The sequence below is a fragment of the Cydia pomonella genome, chromosome 9 (genome assembly GCF_033807575.1).
Source record: "Cydia pomonella isolate Wapato2018A chromosome 9, ilCydPomo1, whole genome shotgun sequence".
Classification (NCBI taxonomy): Eukaryota; Metazoa; Arthropoda; class Insecta; order Lepidoptera; family Tortricidae; genus Cydia; species Cydia pomonella.
Window position 1 is genome coordinate 15090923 of NC_084711.1, and position 22128 is coordinate 15113050.

General features: G+C 37.0%; 1 protein-coding gene across 2 annotated transcripts in view; it reads right to left on the minus strand.

Moving 5' to 3' along the window:
- The window catches only part of LOC133521460 (ecdysone receptor), a 378815-nt gene that overhangs the window by 240625 nt on the left and 116062 nt on the right, over positions 1-22128 (minus strand). Inside the window, exon 1 of one of the 2 annotated variants that reach the window (XM_061856430.1) lies at positions 7252-7757. The exons of the other annotated variant lie outside the window; for it this stretch is intronic. The gene's annotated coding sequence lies outside the window, so the exon portion shown is untranslated. Of the gene's footprint in view, positions 1-7251; positions 7758-22128 lie in introns of those variants that run through there. 2 annotated transcript variants of the gene reach the window in all.

Below are 22128 nucleotides of genomic sequence, written 5' to 3' on the forward strand. Positions count from 1 at the left end.
TTTTGACCACATCTAATTTTGAATTTAAATTAAAATGGGTTGCATCATCTTTGCGGTTTTGTGCACCTTCCATCTTTTAATGTCAACGTACTTACGTGTTTAGCTTTTTAGGCTAATAGTCTTACCGCCTTTCGAATAAAATTGTTTATTCAAGAATGTTTTTCTCCTGCCAACGTATACAATGTTGAAATAGTGAACATGGCAACAAATGCACCTAATTTATACTTTAACCCCCTTATTCATAAACGTGTAGGTACTAAAGTTATGATGCCGCTAATAATCGTTTGTCCCTTTCCGACGTATTGGTATGATGGAAAAGGACAAACGACGATTAGCGGCATCGTAACTTTAGTACACGTTTATGATTAAGGGGTTTAATGTTTCTCGAATTGTTGAGTCATTGGTTAAGAGGTAAGACTATTGCCTCGAGAAAAATAAATATTGACGAGGTAACGTGTCAAATGTCATAACTAGGTGTCACGAACGCATACCAGAAGGCCTACCGCGAGCCACATTCGACGTGTTGCCTCTCTGTCGCACTTGTAGAAGTGTGGGAGGCAACACGTTTAACCTGGTTCGCGGTAGGCCCTCTGAGACCTTGTGCGAGGACCGCCGCGAAACAATCACCTTATTTACTATGTCTTAAATACTAAATTCCAATGACTAATAATTATAAATCATAAGGTTAAAGATCATTAACATGTGCCGAGTTGTAAGTTGTAGTGATTAAATAGCTTCCAAATAATGACGAGGAAGTACCTACTTGAGCTTCTACTAAAGACTATTAAAGATTAAAGACTATATCTAATAGTAAGTTTTCTTTTGAACAATAATTTCATGGTCAATTAGAATATAACGATGCAGTTTCGGTGGAAGACTGTAAAAGTGCTGAATGTATTACCTACTTAAATGTGTAATTCAATTTAGTACCTAATACTGCCAACATGCGTTCCGCAGCTAGCGTCTGTTTGTCTAGCGTTATATTTTTTATGAATTAATGAATACATTATGTAAACGTATTCAAATTGATTGCAATTCAAATTAGAAAGTCAAATTAACCGGTAGCTAAAAGCAAACCCCTAAAAATAAAAAGGCGAAGTATAAACTGAAATAAATTTCATATACCAAGAAAAAGTGACCAAGGCCTCCAGTTCCCTAGAGTTCTAATAGTAAAAAGGCGAAGTAAATGAATCTTCTATTTGCGAAATAGCCGTGTCACCCATGTAGAAGAAGCAATATAATATAAACAATCACCTACATTCACCGTGGATTTGCTTCGTAAAGGTATCATGTTTTGATATCGGCTGTATTAATAACCTGCTTTGCAAGCGTATTTCTTACAGACACTCAATAATATCTTTGTATAAAACAACTGTTCGCTTTCCCAAACGCATATATCACTTCTGTGTTGATATCAAATTTAGACTTTATGGAGCTTTAAGTAAGATTGCTTTTACAATCAAAATATAGAGGACGGACATTTACAATAATACAATTATAATGTGGCGTCGCAGTCGCACTAAATATTTCTACACGGTTCTTGTATGTTTCCTTTCGAAGCTAAAAGTCAATTCTGATTCATTTGACAGGCATTAGATAGATATTTATAAACCAACGTTCAAATTTAACTACGAAGTATTCTGGATTTAATTTTCCAGTCCAATTGAATAGTTTGCCTGTAATCAATTTATAACGAATAAATAGTCGTGACAAGTTCGTGGTCAAATTTGCTCTAGTTTTTATTTAACTCCAAGTACTCAAACTGAATAAACTACCCTATACAAGTGGTGATTGTAAAATTTTAGGAAGGTCTATTGAAGGTGCAATATGTGGGTGTATTCGTATAATATAACATCAAATCCGTAGCTTTCGCGGTTCAACGCCCACTCAGGTGAGCTAGCTATTTGTTATCATCGTCGCGGCTCGGAAACCCCGATGTTAACGGGACGCCCCAATTCGTCCCCGAAATAAACCACGATCTGCCCCAGATCCGTCCGTCCCGCGGACTCCCTCTAGAAACGCAAGTTAAATGTGACCCGACGCCACGTGGAATTGACAATGAAAACAACGGAGACTTCAATCATTTAAAAGTTAAAGAACCTAACAAAGTAGATTTAAGTAACAATGGCAATATAAGCAACATCAGCGATTAGAACAATGCGAAAGATAATATATATAAATAATTCACTAGATAATAAGAAGACAACACAACGCAACACAACAAAGACAAAACAGAAATAGCCCTAATGATAAATATCAGAAGGGCCCAAGTTGACAAAAGCCCGCCTAATTCCCTAATGAATGCGCGTACCCACATGGACAGACATAATGGTATTTTGAAGCCGGCACGTGACGATCCATCCGTCGGGCTTAATAGAAGTAGCTATGGTGTGGAAACTTGGGGAGTACAGTGTAGCCAAATATCGGCGTGGGTGAATGACCTCAGTTCGCAGGCACCTGCAATCGCGTCGCTGTTGACACAACCAACTGACACGCGTAAGTTCTCAAGTGATAATGGCTGCCGTTGCAACGTACGTGCCGCTTTGTATTTTAAATTCGTTATTTTATGGACTGGTTATTTTGAAGCAAGCAAGAATTAGGACATAGAAAATGATTATGATTAGCGTTCTATATTTATACGATTAATGGGGGACTATATGATTTATACTATGCTTTTCCTTATGAATGAGCCTAATGATTATAATGATAGTAAATAACGATCTTAGATAAGGTTAAATATTATATTTTCATCTATGCGAATGTATCTTTCTTTTTGAGTTAAATCTACAACAGGTTTATTGTGATCGATGTGATTCTGTTTCACAAGTGAACAATCATGTGTAATAATATGTAAGTTTTGTTGAAATGTTGTTTAATAAAGGCATCGGAGTTTTTATCGCATGGAAAGACTAATAGCGAGCTATGGAGTCGACATTAGCAATAAAATTCAACTCATATTCATACTCAGACTCATTCGCTTATTTAATTAGTGATTTTAATTTTACAAGGACAAGAATGTTTGTAAATTATAATTCAAGACCAAGTTATTAATAATAACACGTTCGATATAGGGTTTAAATTAAACTATAAAAAAGAAAATACCAATTTAGCCCTTTGAACGCTTTATGTCATAAACACAAACACGCGCCCGTGTTAAGGGAGCTAATGTAAACCTTACTCGAAAGTGTGAAGGTTGCTTTGACAGTGTCCGCCATAACACCTATAGTTGCCCTTGGCGCGGTGGGCACGACCAGTAACGACGACTTTTAGGTGTTCTTGGCGTTCAAAAGGTTAAAAGATACCTTTCTTCTTCTTCTTCCTCGCGTTGTCCCGGCATTTTGCCACGGCTCATGGGAGCCTGAGGTCCGCTTGACAACTAATCCCAAGATTTGGCGTAGGCACTAGTTTTTACGAAAGCGACTGCCATCTGACCTTCCAACCCAGAGGGTAAACTAGACGAAATGTGTACACAGGTTAAAAGATACCTTTATAAGAATCAAATATACCTACCCAGACAAATAACGTTTTAATTAAAGACTTCATGAAAAGCCAGTGTTGTATCAAATTACGTAGACAGTACTTCATTAGAGTTGGTCCCGTGTGGGATCGGGGGCACGGCCTTGTCCCATTTCTCAAGATTGGCACTTTTTATTTGCTCTTTGAACTACGTCTAAAGCGGACTGGGGTTTAGTTTGATTGATGGTGGATTCCAAATTCCCGATCCCTCGAGGAATAGCTGATATGAACATATTGTATTGTAAGTTTTGGGTAGAAGACAGGCATTTGTACAGATCCCAAATATTCCAATCAATATCTAAGGTTTTGTGGATTAAATATGCAAAATGCATCGTTTTTTTGTTGTAAGTGTAAATCTTTTTGATCGGTTAAATTCTTTTAGTTTAAGCGTCGTCTACACTGTCTGTTACCAGATAGTTCTAATTTGTATCTGTATCACGAGGTTAGGTCTTATTAAGCTCAGTCAACTGTGTTGTTTAAGTCCATATCCGAAAGCATAATGTTGAATTCACGTCGATTGTGAAATATTTAATATAACTATTATTTATTGCTAGATCTTCCTGTCGGTCTAACAAGTAGTCTAAAAGGATTGCCTCAAAATGTTGTATATTATATAAGTCTGTGTACTATAGAAATGTTTCGATTTAGTTTCCTAACTAATCATCTTATTTTAATTTTCTTTATGTATGATTACCAACAGATCAGTTTATATTTTGCGGTTAATGTGTGAACATGGAAGAAAATTTAAAAGAAATAATTTTTTGCGGTATATAAGCACATTAATACATATTACATGCATCTTAAATCTATGTAAAAATCATGGCTCATGCTTTGTAGGTCTACGCGGATATTCTAACCGGTATGGTTAAATTTCCATTTAATTTTAATTCAAAGCAAAACATAAAATTCTGCCTGTAATAATTCGTACGAAACATGCCTTGCTAGATGTTGCAACTGCTATAGTGCAAAAACACTAGTCTGACTGGCTGAGCAAGTTGCAATTGTCGATAACAATGATTACTTCCATTCCTTACTAATAGGGCGTTTAAGCTCAGACTCAGACATTGCTACTTTGAAAAAATCGTGAAGTAAAATAGTTTTCTTCTTATGACTTCACATTTAAATTCTAACTCTTGACCATGACACAAAGATTCTCGGCAAAATCCAAAATGTTTATATATTGTATGTCAGTTATATAACATAACACATTATAAATAGGGATGAATTGATTTACTAACAAGAAGCATTAAATAATTAATTATGATTTTGACCTAGGCTAGTGGCAGTTGAGGAAATGGGTAACTGGTAATTATCGGAAATGACTACTAAAATGTACATAAATAAATAAGACATAATCAGTAAAACTGGGCGTGAATTGTAACATCATAAAAATTTGTGTTATGAATAGGTAATATACATAACTTAATAGAAGCGTTGACAATATTTTCAACTCCGTTAATTGGGCCGCGTACAATGGAGCCGTCAGTAATTTAAACAAAGAATTTAAAAGTGACGCAAATAATTAAATCTTCAAGCTAACTTAGAAATGTTTTCAAATGACATTTTAGCCTTTTTATAATATCGCGATAGGGTTGGTAACACTTTTCACTGCTGACCATCAGGCACTTATTTGACTGATTTCTCCAAATCACCAACAATAGTTAGTCACCTGACACTGAAACTAAGAATTAGTTTTTTTTTATTCCTAAACACATACGAGACTAAATTTAATAGACTAAAAACCGGACAAGTGCGAGTCTAACTCGCCCACCGAGGGCTCCGAACAAATTTACTTTTTTTATTATTATTTTTTACAAATGTATAGTTTTCAGATTTTTCCCTATACTTTTAGTGTCAGATGATACTGGTATTAACTGGCATAAGTATTTCATAGTTGTAGGTCAACGGAAACTATAGATTTTGATTACCTTGAGAGTGTCGAAATATACGTGTTTTACGGCATAAACGGCCGTATCTTGATTTTACATTAACATAGACAGAACTTTGATTTTTTCGCCGCTTCAAGGGACTGTAGAGTATATGGTTTTAATTTCAACTCCATACCTCCACGCGTTCCCGAGATAAAGGATCTTGACAGACAGACGGACGGACGGACAACAAAGTGATCCTATAAGGGTTGTGTTTTTCCTTTTAGGACCGAACCCTAAATCGTACAAAAAAAGTGCGAAGGCGACTTCCAACGCTGATCTTCCGATAAGACCATCAAATGAAAAAATACACTTTACTTGTTGGACCAAATGGAAATATACGGTAAATTGTCAATATCAGGCCAATGATATTATATAACTAATAAAAATAGGTTATACTCATACATAAGGAAGGAGCACAACACAAAAAATGCTTCCATATTTATTTATACTACGAAGAAATCGCTGTTTTCGATTAATTTTCTCATTCCATTCATCTTTGTCATACTCGTTTTTAAACATGAGCTTGTCTCTTTCTCTTTCGGTGGGCGGGAGCTCGTTAGCAAGTGCACATCTTTGCTTGCCCAGATGCGACTAAAGGCAAGTTGTACAGTTTGTCACAAGGTAAAGCTTCTATTTTGGAAGGCCTATAACCTATCTTGAGTTATAATAAATCATTGTGTCAGGCGACAATTGTCAGCATGGTTAAACAAAATAATTGTGTCAGGCGACAATTGTCAGCATGGTTAAACAAAGGCCAAGAGACCTATTGGTATAGACACTTGATTGTCAATAGTCATTATCATTTTAGAAATCTATAAGAATGGTCGATGTTACTTATTGAAGTCGTTTGATCCGCTTATTACATTAAGTATTTACTGGTTTAATACTAGGTATTGAAGATAGCTGGTACCTACTAATTCAATTAAGCAAAGCTAAGACTAAGCTGGAATACATTGAATTAGATAGGCATCGGTTGATGAACTTAGTGCAATCGTCCAAATGGTAACTTGGACCCTCCTATCCTTTAAGTATACGTGGATTATGGGGTTATTTAGGTGGTAGGTACTGTCTTATTTTTTTATATAGGTATAATATTGTACTGGTTACCTTTTTGTTTTATGTAATTTTATTTTAATTTAAATTTTAAATTGGTATTACAAAAATAAAACTCACTGGTTGGTAACATGAGTTGGATTTTTTCCAGTTGTAGAAGCTAATAGGATTCCAATTAGAATTAATTAGGTACCTAACTTATCTTGAGGAAGATTTTGAACGAACTTATTTCAGTACCTAAATAGAAACGCTAGCCTATTTAACCTTAAGTACTTACATCAATTTCTAAATCAAGAACGTTTCATTATATTTCCATTCAACGTCGTAATGAAGGCACACATTTGGGTAAGTAAGTAGGCTACTGAAAGGTGGACCAGAAAATTTTGAAAGTAAAATTGTTTCGTTCGGGTGCGTGTGGATTACCTAGTTGTAACAAGAACGTGGCGTTGAGTAGACGAATATTTTACTTTGCTCCTGAACCCATTTACACATTTTACCTACTTATAAAGCAATAGAATCAGTAAGTAGGCTATAGACGTCGGATTGTTACGAATTTTTCCTTTCATTGCATATTGAATGGAATATGCTTCGATTGCTTGTTTGTTGAAAATCAACTGTGTTGAGTCAGCATCAGCAGGCGGTCCGGGCCCAATACTCGCCGACAAGTGACACTTTTCAACTTGCCAGCTATAAATATTCAACGTCCACTCTGCCAGCCGCTCTCACCGACGCTGCCACTAACGATACCCACCTAGATACAGTTTGGGCTCAATTTTGACGGCCCACTCTTGCACTCAGCCAGAAATACAGACGTCTCGGCGCGGGCGGTCTGGTACAAACGCGCCTCTGTCTATTCATCCATCACTGCACATCCGCACGATACGGCTAGACTCACGATTTCACTGTCACAGCACGCGGCCTACCGGCCCGCCGGAGTCACGGCACTAGATGTTTTGACAGTAGGTATACGTAAGGATTGACGAGAGCATCAGTCCACGCTCGGGTAAAATCGCTGCGCACTAAAAGCACGTCGCGAAGCCGGCCTCCACGCTCGAGAGCCGTCAAAGCCTGAAACGGCAGGTGTGCATACAGCCAAACGAAAGAGTTGGACGAGACGCCGCGCGCGACTCGCCGCCGTCGACTGACGGGGCGCGCCGCGACGAGCCTAGGCCGCACCAACACACGCGCACTCCCGCACACTCGCGTCCGCTGCCACCTCGTTCGCCTCCTCTCTCCTCCCCGCGGCCAAGCCGCCGTCACAACGCCACCACCGCCGTCACTCCACGTCTCTCCGGACTTGGAGATTCGGTGATATTTTAAACCAAATTTGACTTTAAAATCATATCAGATACGCCTCATACGCCTGTGGACTGGAATATATACAGAAATCGTAGCAACAACACAGGACAGATTTAATTAGTTGCGCATTGAATGGACGGCGCGTGTAGAAACGACGAGAGCGCATGCGCCACGCACACACGCCAACCAGCCGTCTACTAGAAATTCGAACACTTGTGTCTATGCGAGACCAAAATGGGACGTGCAAAATAAAAAATAAGCCTTACTGCCTAATTGTAAAACAGGTATACATGAACCGAAAGGTCTGTTTTCAGTTTCATGTGGCATCGACATAATATATTTCAAGTGATAAAGATGACATCATTAGTAGATTCTGTAATGTTGACAGAGTGCCCACGTTATGATAGTGGTAGCGATGCACCGCGAGTCGTGCGGAGGCAGAGAAGGTCAGTGCAGAACTATAGCTGCTATGCTACAAATTGCGCAAATAGATGTTCCAATGTTCCAATGAACTCGTTTAATAATAGCGGGCGTAGTGAGGGCGTCACTGAAGATACTAGCGTAGGAAGTAACGTCGGCTAGAAAGACTGCTCAATACTCGACTCGTAGAAATAGTCGTAAATTGTGCCAGGATACGTAGACCGACTCGGAACGCTAGCAAAAAACGAATGAACCAACGCGGGTTCATGAATGAGAATGACGTTATCCGATAAAATGTTTCTAATTACGAGAGATTCGGAAACAAATTTTGTCTGAACTGCCTTAAAAACGCTGTGATAAAGATCACAACACCACTTTGATAGATTAAAAATGAAGCGTCGCGTGATGAATGTTGTAGATATTATAAATGAGAAGCTCGTGTCATCAAGGACGCGCTTTGGGACTAGTCGCAGAAACGACAAATTACGGTTGTACAACGGCTTTTAAATTACGAAACCAACTGCTCTTAGCTCCAACGAAATAAAACAACAATTAATACAACAACGCAAAACTTAAAGCGAACCATCAGGTTATTTTGAGTTTAGACGCCTACACTCAGTAGGTAATTAATAATCATTTATTTGCATAATAATTTACAGTACCTTTGATACAAAAAGTATGAATTTATAACAAGCTAAACAAGTATAATAAATCAAGCTAGGCATCTAGTACAATTTTATAACGACCAAGCAGATGGAAGAGAGAAAAATAGGATTTCCATAAAAATAGCATTCCTCATCTTATAGTACGCGGTTTGGTTGATAAGGCAGGTAATTTTGCAGAAAGAGATATTTTGCACTTTACGCACATCTCTTGGTCCTAAGAACGAACCGCAAACACCAGAAATCGAAATTGCGTTATAGTTCTAGCGTCTGTCTCTCTATTGCTCTTGGAAATTCGAGCAATAGAGACACAGATAACAATGTGCGATTATGTCCTATAAATAAAATACATTTATATAAGTGACAAACAAAAACGCCGGAGCAGTGGTAATTGCTATTCTGTAAAAAGGGTCGGACTGAGAAGACTCTTGAAGATAATTTGACTTTACACAAGGTCAGAATGCGAAGGTCTGATGTGTTTTAAAGCCTGACCAGAAATATATGATCACTGTCAAGAGGGCGCTGTTATTTTCATGTGTTGGGACCGTGCGAAGTGCATGGTGGGGATAAATAAGTAAAGCGAACCCACCGCATAAGGATCCGTCTGCTCGTTTGCCTCCTCTATCATAAAAAAGTGGTAAACATTTGAACTAACTGCGGATAGCGTCTTTAACATTTCGTACAAGTTATCCTTAAAAGATAGACATTTAACATCACGGACTTTTTTGTAGACCTATGAATGAGAAACAACCCCACCATACATTGTGTTGTTATAGCTCAAACGGATTAGGCAGCGTTTTCGATTAAAGCTCCTAGCGAGCGTGATTTTTTCCGACAACATCGTTATATTTCAACCAATTTACACAAAACCTTAACAAGTTATATACCTAAGCCTTCCTCAAGAATCACTCTATTGATAGATGAAAGTCGTATGAAAATCTGTTTAGTAGTTTTTAGTTTTGAAATAGTTTTATTAGATGTAGTGAATTGACGTTTTCCCCTAGACTTGCAGACACTAGGTTGCGTGATAGTCGTGCACATAGCGAATAGGGTGACAGTTCAATTTAGTATGAAAAATTTAGTTCCAATGAAATTCCGCAATAGTGCGCGAGACCATATATTACTGGTCAGGCTTTACTGAACATTTATCAGGCATTACAAAAAGATCTAATAAAAAAAAGCTTAATTCTGCGCTATTTCCACATTAACCGCTGTCGCTTTGCTAATTAATAGGTCCATTTCGTTTTAACGGTGGAACATACAAATATCTTTATGCGTCTATTTTTTTTCACTACTCGATAAGGTACAATTTTGGAGGCCCGATTCCCTGAAAACGATGTCTTCACCGATCATTCTATTTAAACTTAATGAAATTCCAACCTTAGGAACTATGTAATAGTACATTACGATACAAGTGCGAAAAATAGGAAATTCGAAACGAGTGGCGATAAATTAAAACACGACCGAAGGGAGTGTTTTAAATCGACACGAGTTGCGAATTACCTATTCGCACATGTATCGTACAACGTTTTACAGTACATATGGCCCTTTAAATGTTCGACACAGTAACGTAATATGCTACTTCTCGCACTAGTGCTATAAAGTAGCCCCATATGTACTGTAAAAGTTTGGTTGAGTGCAGACAAGCATGGTCTGTTCGAGCAAGGTGGTCGCCCGGCATGCCAATCGGGACTTCCGCCGGCGTCGGAACATTGCCAGAAACACTTAAGGGAAAAACGAACACTTCAAAACGCTCAGTGACATGAACGAACAATATTTAACAAACTGTCTTCTCTCGTCAAATTTAAAGACCGTATTTAAAGCTAAATTTTAAGATGCCGAAAACAGTAACATGCGAGAAGTCAAGATCGTTATCAATGGAAGAATTTGTTAATTTTTTATTGATATAGCGTCGCGTGGGTTGAATTGAAATGAGACTACGCGATTTAGTTTACGTGTTCTGTATTGTTGTACATTTTTGCTGTTTAGTCTTAATACATCTGATACAATTGCTACTAACCAGAGTTTTGTAGTTTTAATGTGTTTTGTAATACACGCAATCAGATGCTAATTTTCTTATAATCCTAGAGTAAAGTAAATTTTAAGTAATATTTTCTCTCAACTTCTTTCTTGTTTTTTCTTTGTTTTTATTAAAAAAAACGTAGTTCTGCTTCAGAAGGAAGCGCTGGTGCCCTAGCGGTAAGAGATTGCGACTCGCAATCCGGAGGTCGCGGGTTAAAACCTCGACTCGTACCTATGTAAAAGATAGATCCAAATGTAACGTTAATGAAAAGGAAAGGGGTAAAGGTACATAGACGAAAAACCCATGCAGATTGAATTTTCATTATTTGGTGCGGCTGCTATGTAGTACAGTAATTAATTGTCCCAACATAAGTACCCACGTCGCTATACTCGTACTAGCTGTATAAAAGTGGATACTTAATGTCAGAACACCTACTACCAACACCGCAAATATGTTGTATACAAGTAAATATAAATAAAGTAAAAATATATTTAGCTCTGAAGGCCCCGTAGGTTCGTATCTTTCTCTCGCTCTTACTGAGCGTAAGCGTGAGCGACTTGAGCGAGATGGATGTGCGTGCTTGGAACCGCGGATACCGTGTTATTGAATTTTAATTTATTGTAAGTTTTAAGCTCAAAATTATGCTAATTAAATTTCTGCCAATAGTAAAGTGATCTAAAAAAGGGGTACGATTTTTCAAAAACTTCGCTCTGAATCTGAATCTATCTAAATAAAAATAAGAAGAAAATGACAATTAGGCAAATAAACTGCCAAAAGTGAGCAAGATAAATATAGTGCGTCAAAACACAATGACGTCCATGAAACTTTCAGTGGCGAAAGCGTTGGCGCAGCGTGGCATTCCGTACAGTCAGCATCAAAAATAGCGGATCAAATAACGCTTCATAAGTATCTTCCATTCTGTAACAGCTTAACAAAAAGTGATGTCTTTAATATAGAACAATTAATACTGTAAAAGATATAATTTTGAATGCGAAATTTTGAAAATTATCTACATTTGGAAAAGTGTATAATATCAGATACTTTTGGCGCGTTGTTTCATCCGCTACTTTTGATGCTGACTGTACATTCTCATTATCTTTTCACACTGACATTTCATGCAATGGGCAATTGGGCATCAAAAATATGTATACATTTTTTTGGCTTGTTATAAAGGAATAAGGTGCATAAGTGTGAAGATATCTGACTTTGGCTACAAGTGTGAAAAGCTAATGAAATCTTCCTTGTCCACTGTGACGCACAATCGCTTCGAACGTACAAATTATTTTTACGACAAAATACAAATTACAGTTCCAAGGCGACGCGAATCCTATTCGGCTTATTTATTGATTGAATTATTGCTCGTTTAGCGGATAATTAGTTACACACGTGGACAAGATAAATGGGTATCTTCGTTTTAAGTTTCTTTTGTTGCTCTGCCTGATTCTATATCTCGTTACTACACATTATTAATTTGTTTGAATAGGAAGTTTGTGTTTATATGAACTCCTAATAATTTATAATTATAGATCCAAACCACTTCAGTAACACATGAGTATGTCACAGGAATATTTATTTTTACTGGATTTTAATCATATTCGTTTCCGTTACTTTCATAGGCAGGATCCACCATCAGCGCTACATCGTTTTGGTGTAAATGCTTCCTCAACAAAAACAAAACTACCCAGTTACTTCAATATCACGACTCGAGTAACTTATTACATTATAATTATCTCTGTACCTTCTAACTATATAGTAAGCCAACTAAATTCCCTTAAACTGTATGCGGTGTATGTGGTAACAAACGTATTTTACACAATTTAAACTTTATTATTGATCTGTCCTTTGTACTAGCCGCCGCTAGGTACCTACCGATTGCCTAGTAATGTGTGTCCACAACGCACAATGCGACATAAACGTTCCGATATTTCTGTTGAGCGTCAAAGTAGCGTTTTCGCGATTTGTTCATACATAAAGTTGCTAACAAATAGTCGTAACTGGGTACAAACAAGCCATTACTATGAGTTGGACCTGTAATGGGAAGACTTCACACGATTTTGCTTGAAGATATTCTTTTGAATTTCTTGGTAGTCAGTTTACAGTGGAGCTTACCATCGGCATGAAATTTAGGTTTATTGTAAAATACTTTGCAGTTCATTAAAGAAGATCATTACTTAGTTATGTGATTCCTAGACGACGACAAAGATTAACTTCCATTGTGTAATATATACAAGACAGCTTGTAACATATAAGTACTTACAGGGTGAATATATACTGAGCAACTTTTACTATGGGACCAACCCCGAAATCGCGAAAAATAATTTACTCTCCAAAATGTCAAAGTCAGACAGCCAAAATGTATGAAACAGCCAATCTGTTTTTTCGCTATTTCGAGGTTGGCCCCATAGTAAATATTGCTCAGTATGATCTTGATATTCACCCCGTAAATTATGGCAGGTGACTAAATAAACACCTTGTAGATACCATGGCGCGATTGCATCTCAGTGAAACAGTCGAATCGACTTGAAAATTATTTAAAGTATATTCCGATTGCCATCAACAAAGTTACACGTGTACGTCGCGTACTGCAAAAAGTTGGTTGGTACTCACCTACTCGTGCTTATATAAGATATATAGCTTAATCATTCAATTCATCAGCAATAATATTAAACCATTCTGTATAGCAACAGTCTCTTATTACGATTCGAAACAATAATTCACAGACACGTTTGAAACTACGCTACTGACCGCTTTTATGCTAATTTATTGTTAAAACAAATAAATGTCGTTATTCAGCATGCTGATATGAATTTCTTCGAACAGTTTGAAAAGTTCTGGAAATTTACTCGATGGATATTTCAGTATTTAGACTTTTTAACTTTAAATAAGGCTCTCATTTATAAGGGCCCACTTAAGCGTTCATTGTTGTCGTTAGATTTGTAGGTAAGTTATCTATAATTAATTACATATAGTAATATCCTACGTTTAGTTTCAAAGTTTGTTCCTGGTAACATTATAAGTAATGCGTCATCGTCAGTGAACGTAAAAATCTCAGAGCTCAGTTATTATGGTCAATCTCCTGATGATAGTGGTGACTGGTGAGTCAACGATCGAAGTTATTTGACATAAAGATTTCCATAAACGTGGCCGAGCATCGTTAGCCATGTTTTCGTACCTGAGTCATTATTTTATAACATAAAATTAACTTTTTATGCAACGTTTGTGCGTGATGTCATATAAGGATTGGTTCAAATACTGACCAAATAACTTATCTAACTATACGATGGACGGAGATGCCAAAAATAGTTGATATTATAGGCAAAGCATCTTACTTATTGTGAAGAAACGATATTTAGTCAAAATATATCCAATTATTTTTACATAGGTATTTTGCAAATGCGATAAAATTCCCATTAATTAACCCTATAAGTTATTTACTGACACTGACAGCTAGGCAGGTGGTAATTCAGCAGATTTTATCTTTCCTTCAGTTCACACTGCACTAGTCGAGTTAGTGGCAGGTTGGTCCTGAAATCTGATAAAAAGCATTTGGCTAAAGAATACTAAACCTTATCCCAACGTGTTAAAGCCTATGGTCACTAAGATGTTATCTTTGTTCTGTTTTACAAGGTTTGCAATTAACACCTGCAGAGGTCGCTTCCTCTAATGAACATCCCGCGGCGCTTGCGCCTACGCTCGGCCCACGCGCGCCCAATGTCACTCGCTAAAATCAGATAAATCAATACACCTAAATGAATATGTACGTTCGTGATTGTATAATTATTAGCCCATTTGATTTATATCCTGGTATTAATTTCACAGCAGGCCTTAACAATAAAACTCGCGTTTAGGGATCAGGCGGCCATATTTGGGTGTGATCGATCGGACTCGAGATATTCAGGCATTCGACGTTTCGGTATCTGGCGAAATGATAAATCGAATGCACGATCCAGGTGTTAGGGTTTATACGCCTACCTTGCAGTCTCACGATTACTTTTGAATTGTATTTTATAACAGGTATTTTAAAAATGTACGCCATATCCGCATAATAATCATTATAATGAATCAAAACCAATTACGAGATCCGTACCCCTAGTGTAAATAAATTCGATTTCCAAACGTGACGTACGCGTTTGCGTTTAGTCTCATTTTGTATTGGATTTCGAAAGAGCGCGCCAAGCGGGACGTTTTGGAAACTCAAAATCCTATACAAAATGAGACTTAACGCAAACGCGTTCGTCACGTTATGATGTCGTTCAAAGTTACACTAGGGGTACAGGTTAGGTATCTTTTTAACTCTTCCTTCGGTGGTCAGTTGTTGAATTGAATTAGGCAACAACTTTCAATTTCACTATTGGATAAATTAAAGTTAAGTCGGTATGCGTTTTTGATACGTAGATAATAATAAAGTAGATTGCTACGAGACAACACGCTGCTAAAATCAAATTGAATGTAGCAGAATTATCTTAATTGGCAAAACGGATGCATTCCAATTACATTGAGATAGCGGCAGATTTTTTTTATTAGCTTGTGTAGAGTTCTGTTCTATAAATATGAATAAAATTTTACTAATGTATTTCAATTGCGGATGTAATAATTATGTGATAATTAAGAACACATGTCTTGCTTCTGGAACGGACGGAAAACACTGAAATATAAGATAACCTTATTACGTAGACATAATAACATACGATTCAATTATGCATGTTTTATATCCCAGATATTAAAGACAGTTTGATTAGCCAATCTACCAAACAATCTGACTGGTTTTGTACTAACCAAACGTTGGCAACCTCTGCTTATTAGAATTAAGATTGATGATGCTGCCTATTGCCTATAATGTTCGCTGCTGGTTTCCTGGAATCTTAACCATGTACTCAACCTTGTCGAGGCCTTCCGACGTTACGTTTCATACTATTCTCCTCTCAAAAACCCCTTTTGCCCCATCGGTTCGGGTTCTACATGAAAGATTTAACGAGTAAGCCCTTTATGTGTTTCCTTCCAGCCCCGTCCCTCGCACACTGACCCAATGATGGACTAGTAGTCTAAAAAGGAAATCCTACTTGCGCCGCCCAACCGATACGTGAGTCTAGCGCGCATTTACGATTACACTCATTTAAATTAAATACACCCGGTTCTAAAACTATACTCGAGGGCACTGAAAATGGGTAGATTTTGTTTGAAAATACTTTAGTTTATATTCGTATTTTGGACGTATTTTGGCTGATTAGGTGATGTTTAGTGATGTACCAGCGATGGCTTTTAAGCTATCATTATGCTGAATTGGGTCCATTTCACGTTGATACACAGCTTTAGTTTCTATTTTGTTGAATTTATAATTTAATCATACGTATACATTTAGTGTCGTTCTTATCATACATTAAAATTAGGCAAGGGATTAGAGCATGTTTATTTTGGTATACTTTATTTAAAGACATGTCTAGTTTAGTGCATTACTCGTATATTTTCCACTCTGTGCAATCGTAGTGTAAAAAAAGTAGTAAAATTTTAAAATAAAGCTAATTATTTATGACGAGGTCGTTCATGGTACAAAGCGGCATATGGCAGTTGAATGTTTTATAACACTATCGGCGACAAGTTTGTGAAACAACAGGTGATCTTCAATATCATACGAATATGGCAGAAAATACAAACTAGCGCTAGCCGTGTAAGCGAAGGCCAGGCGCCGATGTTTATATTTAAAAACTAGCCCACATATTTTAACAGCGGGTTTAAAACGAACCGAACGAGATCATGACCTAGAGAGGTGAACAAACGACCGATATTTGGGTTCAACATGGTTCAACCTAAATTTTTGACCCGATTCGATGTAAAAACATTGGGAGCGAACAGCGAACGATCGCTTGACGTAACTTGGATTAGACCGCAGATCATTTGCCTGCTAGACGTCTAGAACAACACACTGTCATCAAGGTAGATGAAGCCGCTTCGTTCAGTTCGCTTAGTAAATATTAGTATCCTCGCTTGTACAATAAGAGAAAAGGAGACGCCCACTTTTCTATACAAACGTAGTCCACGTGTACAAATAGAGTAATAAAATCCGTAACGTCCATATCGTATATCGTTTGTATGCAGAAGCTATCGTTCTTTTAAATGTGTATCAACAAAAAATATTGCAAGTCAGAAATAATCACAAGGCTGTAGAATAAAATAATCAGCACTGGCAGTGTAGTATAATAGACTGTACCTTTTCGGCTTGGATTGATGGAGTGAAAAAAGTTTACCTAAGGTCTATCTGACAGTTGTTAGCTGCTTCGGCTCTAGTTACTTGGGTCAACAATATTTTCGTTGCCTTGTTTCTAACCACTCTGACACGCTTGTGTTGGTGTATCCTATCAAATATATAAAAAAAAGTCGAGTGCAATGGCATGTCTTTATAGTTGTAGATTATATTTTACTTGAGAATAATTAAAACTAAAAATCATCCATACAAAAAATAAGACATCGAAAAGAAAAATCCATTGATGTGATTGAAATATTACCTATTTATACCATTGTAAGGAATCAACGGCTATTTTACAAATATCAGAGCGCTTATATGGAGAAGCTCTGAATTGACATAACGCAAAGTCTATGAGAGATAGTCTACGAGGTAGACTCACAAAACGCGGAATGCATGGGAGCCAGTTTTTAGGGTTCCGCGGACAACGTGGGACTCCAGCGCTGCCCATTGTTTGAAATGTTTCCGATGCAATCAGACAAGTTGGATGATGGAGAATGTAGCTTATCGAGGGATTAATGGGTACATTGGGTAGATACTCTTTGATGGGAATAAATTATTGATTTCGTAGTAGCCGAAACGTGGTAGTCGATTATTAATGCGTTATTTTGGTAAGTATAGATATTTTTTTCCAAAAATTTTGGTAACTTTACCCAGGTACTCAAAAACTGCTTCTATTAAATAACGATTCACTAACGCATGGTCGTCTAAAAATGTACAATATTATATATATACTATTTTTTTTTAATTTTGTTGGCTGATCTTGAAACATAATTTTTGAAAATTTGTTAACAGTAAAAGTTTTACTTACCTATAAACTTCCGAATCAAAATTTAAAAAAAAAAAAACAAATTTGTTTACCTTCCTTATTTGCATAGGTAAAACTCGCACACTGGCAATTGAATATAATATCAATATTTAAAATAATTGTTAGTATGTAAATGTAAATCTTCTACCGGGTCTACGTACTCCTCAAACTAAACAACATTTGCTTAGCGACTTTTAAAAATAACTTGTATATATTGATTTTTAGAACATTGTAAACTTTATTCTAGACGTACAATGTATTTTGTCATGTTTAAAGTGTGACAACTGCTGACATGCAAAGTCAATTATACTGATAATAAATAATAATAAATATAAATAAATATTATAGGACATTATTACACAAATTGACTAAGTCCCACAGTAAGGTCAATAAGGCTTGTGTTGAGGGTACTTAGACAACGATATATATAAATATCTATAAATACTTAAATACATAGAAAACACCCATGACTCATCACACAAATACATGCCCTTACTAGGATTTGAACCCGGGACCATCAGCTTCGTAGGCAGGGTCACTACCCACTCGGCCAAACCGGTCATCATCACTGATTATAGTGTATATTGAAGGTTATATTTATTTTGTATGAAAAACAGGAAGTCTATACACTTCATCATTTTAAAAGTCGCTGAACAAATGTTGGTTAGTTAGAGGATTACAGCCGGAGTACCCGGTATATACTTAGCATGCATTCAGAAGTTACAAAACATGTTATACATACATACGAAGTAATAACGACGAATAACGAAAGTACCGACGCAACTCATATCCACATATGGGAAAAAGCAACTTTAAGATTGAAAGCTCGTGTTTTTAAAGCGTGACTAGATAACAACATGATTTTTATAATTCATATTTAGTTGCATTATAATATGGCGTCCATTTTGAGGGGAGTCGCGCTTGACCGATTTCGAGCTTTCTTGCGTTTCTCGTCATAACGGGACCTGCCTCTATTAGGGTAAATTATTATATCTAAATGGGCCTATGTTTGTAGGATTTTCTATGAAAGATAGTCGTTTCTGTGGAATCTAGTCGCTTATATCCGTGACCCAGGGAAATAACGAATTGCATTGGTTAGGACAATGATAATGAACTTTTTACTGTGAAGTTAAACTGTAAAACTGTAAACTAGTGTTTTTTTTTACTTCCAACGAAATAGATACAAGTAATGAATTTTGATACGAGTAGGTATGCTTTGAGGGTGAGGGATTATTTCAATACCTCCTAAGTATAGGTACTGACGCAAGTATGATTTTATATTTTTTACATATTTATGATTAAAATCCAATATTTACTTTCCTCTGAAATATGACGCTGAATTTCGTATTCGTTTTGAAATAAAGCGTAGGCATATGGATACAACTAAGATCATAGATCATTTTTAGGGTTCCGTAGCCAAATGGCAAAAAACGGAACTCTTATGGATTCGTCATGTCTGTTTGTCTGTCCTTCCGTATGTCAATCATTCCACTACAGTACGAGGGATAGTCAACGCGGAGGAGGGTAAAAAAGTGTGGTATGCTGATACAACTCCCTGGATCAACGTCGTAAAGAAACATAATAACAATTTAAATTGCAATTATTTTATAAATTATAAATGTTGAGTGACTCAGTGATAAAGTAGGGTGTTTTTAGATATCAGTAAAATCTAAAGTATAAGAGCTATGTAATTGAAACTTTATATGTTCAATAAATCTATTATTTACATATATCATAACCCGAGAATTTTGTTTATCTGGTATAATTCAAACGCTTAGAGAAAAGGTAGGTAGGTCAAGGCAGCATGATGTCCCAACAGTACTCTTTCCTCTTTCCATCCGAACGTGAGATGTGGTGTGTCTGATATGTATTTCATTTATATAATCCCAGACAAAGTCATTCTTAAAATGTAAATGCAAAGATAAGTACTTTAACTATCCGGCTGGGTCCAACATAGCTGATCAATAAGGCGTTACAATGGAGCACGGTAATCCAAGAGCATCGCACAGGCACTTTTAAGGCGGCGTCGGTGCCTCTGGTTTGTTTATGGATACGCAAAGGCGCCGCGGGCACGAGCGCAGGCTTGGCTATGGTCTGTCTCCATTAAAGCAATTTGAGGACAATATATTTACTGTGGTTATGAAAAACCCCAGTCTTGAGTCACTAGAGAAACGTCAATTGAGGGACAATGTCGCCATTATCGGCCAATTCACCGAGAACTTCTCCGAGATAAGTCCAAATATCGCCCAACGCCCAATTTATGAAATGTCAATAAGTTGCTATGAAAAGGTTTATACATAATAAAACAATCTGAGCACAGTGTTTTCATCGAGGAACTTACCCTTGTATATATATCTCGGTAAAGTAAACTGCTATTTAAAGCCGCCTACATAATACCGCATCGGTTTAAAATGCTGAAGTAGCAATGTACCCATCCAAATCCGTATACATATATATGAACCAATTTCGAAAATTTCATTCATGGATGTTTCTCTCACCTTGGAAAAATTATTTATTACAGGTAAAATAATTTAATTTAACAATTTCCAACTTAACGTACTTTCGGTAAGTACTTCTTGTCGCAGTTTGTAGTTGGGATTACAGTTCTAACCTTTTTTTTTTTATACCACGACGGTGGCAAACAAGCATACGGCCCGCCTGATGGTAAGCAGTCACCGCCGCCTATGGACGCCTGCAACTCCAGAGGTGTTACATACGCGTTGCCGACCCTTTAAAAACCTGTACACTCCTTTTTCGAAGAACCCCATACTGTAGACCCTCGGAAGGGAGCTCACCTAACCTAGCTTTTTGGCAGAAGTTCATTTCTGTTGGCGTTATGGTTCTAATCTAACATAACCTACTTTTCTGTTAGCAGTTCGTTATGAGGGTCGCAATTGTAACCTAACCTAACCTTCCCCAAAGTCGCTGTCTTCTCGGACTCTAAGTCCGCCTTGCTGGAAATCTCCAACAGAAGTAGCACCAATCGGATCGTCAATAGGATACATAAGATACTGCACAACATTAAAGAGTCCGGGAAGACAGCAATTGAGTTCTGCTGGATTAAAGCGCATGTCGGCCTGGGAGGTAACGAGCGAGCCGACCATGCAGTCAAAATCGCAGCGGCTTTAGATAGGTCTCCTGACTCTGACTTCTTCCCATTATCATTCCATAAATTGCACCACAGACGACATACCGACATAATCTATAACGAACTTTATAAAGACAGTCTGACAGGGAGACATGTAAAACAATACCTGCCAAATATAGAATCGATTAGGAAACTACGCGGCTCCATGCCAATTAGTTTCCAATTGACGCAAGTTCTGACAGGGCATGGTTATAACAAATCATATCTGTATCGCTTTAAAATAACAACAGACGATACATGCCCCTGTGATAACGTCACCTGTCAAACTAAAGATCACCTATTAAAACATTGTCCAAAATTTGAATATCTTATACCTTTAAACGAGCAATTCTTGTATATATATATATATGTATATATATTTCTGTGATCTCAGAAACGGCTCTAACGATTTCGCTGAAATTTGGTATATGGGGGTTTTTGGGGGTATACAATCTATCTAGATTAGTCTTATGTTTGGGAAAACGCGTGTATTCAAGTTTTCATGCGTTTTTCTTTCGACGCAGAATATGGTCGCTAATTTCGTGTTGCCGGCCACTGTCCGTCTGGTCTAGCGGGTTAAGACGCGGACTGCTAAACCAGTGTTACGGGTTCGAATCTCGCCCGGTGACTAACTTTTGTTTTTTTTTTATATGTTCAAGTTTATATATAATTTTTTAATTTTTATTGTTTTAGACAAGTTTTTTAATTTAGTAAAAAAATGTAGTTAAGATTATCACCTATACACCACCATATTACAATAAATAGTTATAACCGAACATCGCTCGGTCGCCCAGGTACTGCTCGCATTAATCACGAAATTTTGCAATAATCTCTAAATTGATCCTTATAATATAGACCAAATCATTTCTAAAGAATCACCAATAGAATCTTTTACAGCACTCATCAACAAAACAGTCAATAGCCTAAAAAAGTTTAATAATACATAAGCAGTAAAACTATACACATGTGTCGCGAACGTATTGCGAACCGGCTAATATTTGCCAACGTCATGGAGTAGATGGCGCTAGTAGTCACGTTTAAGTTAAATAAC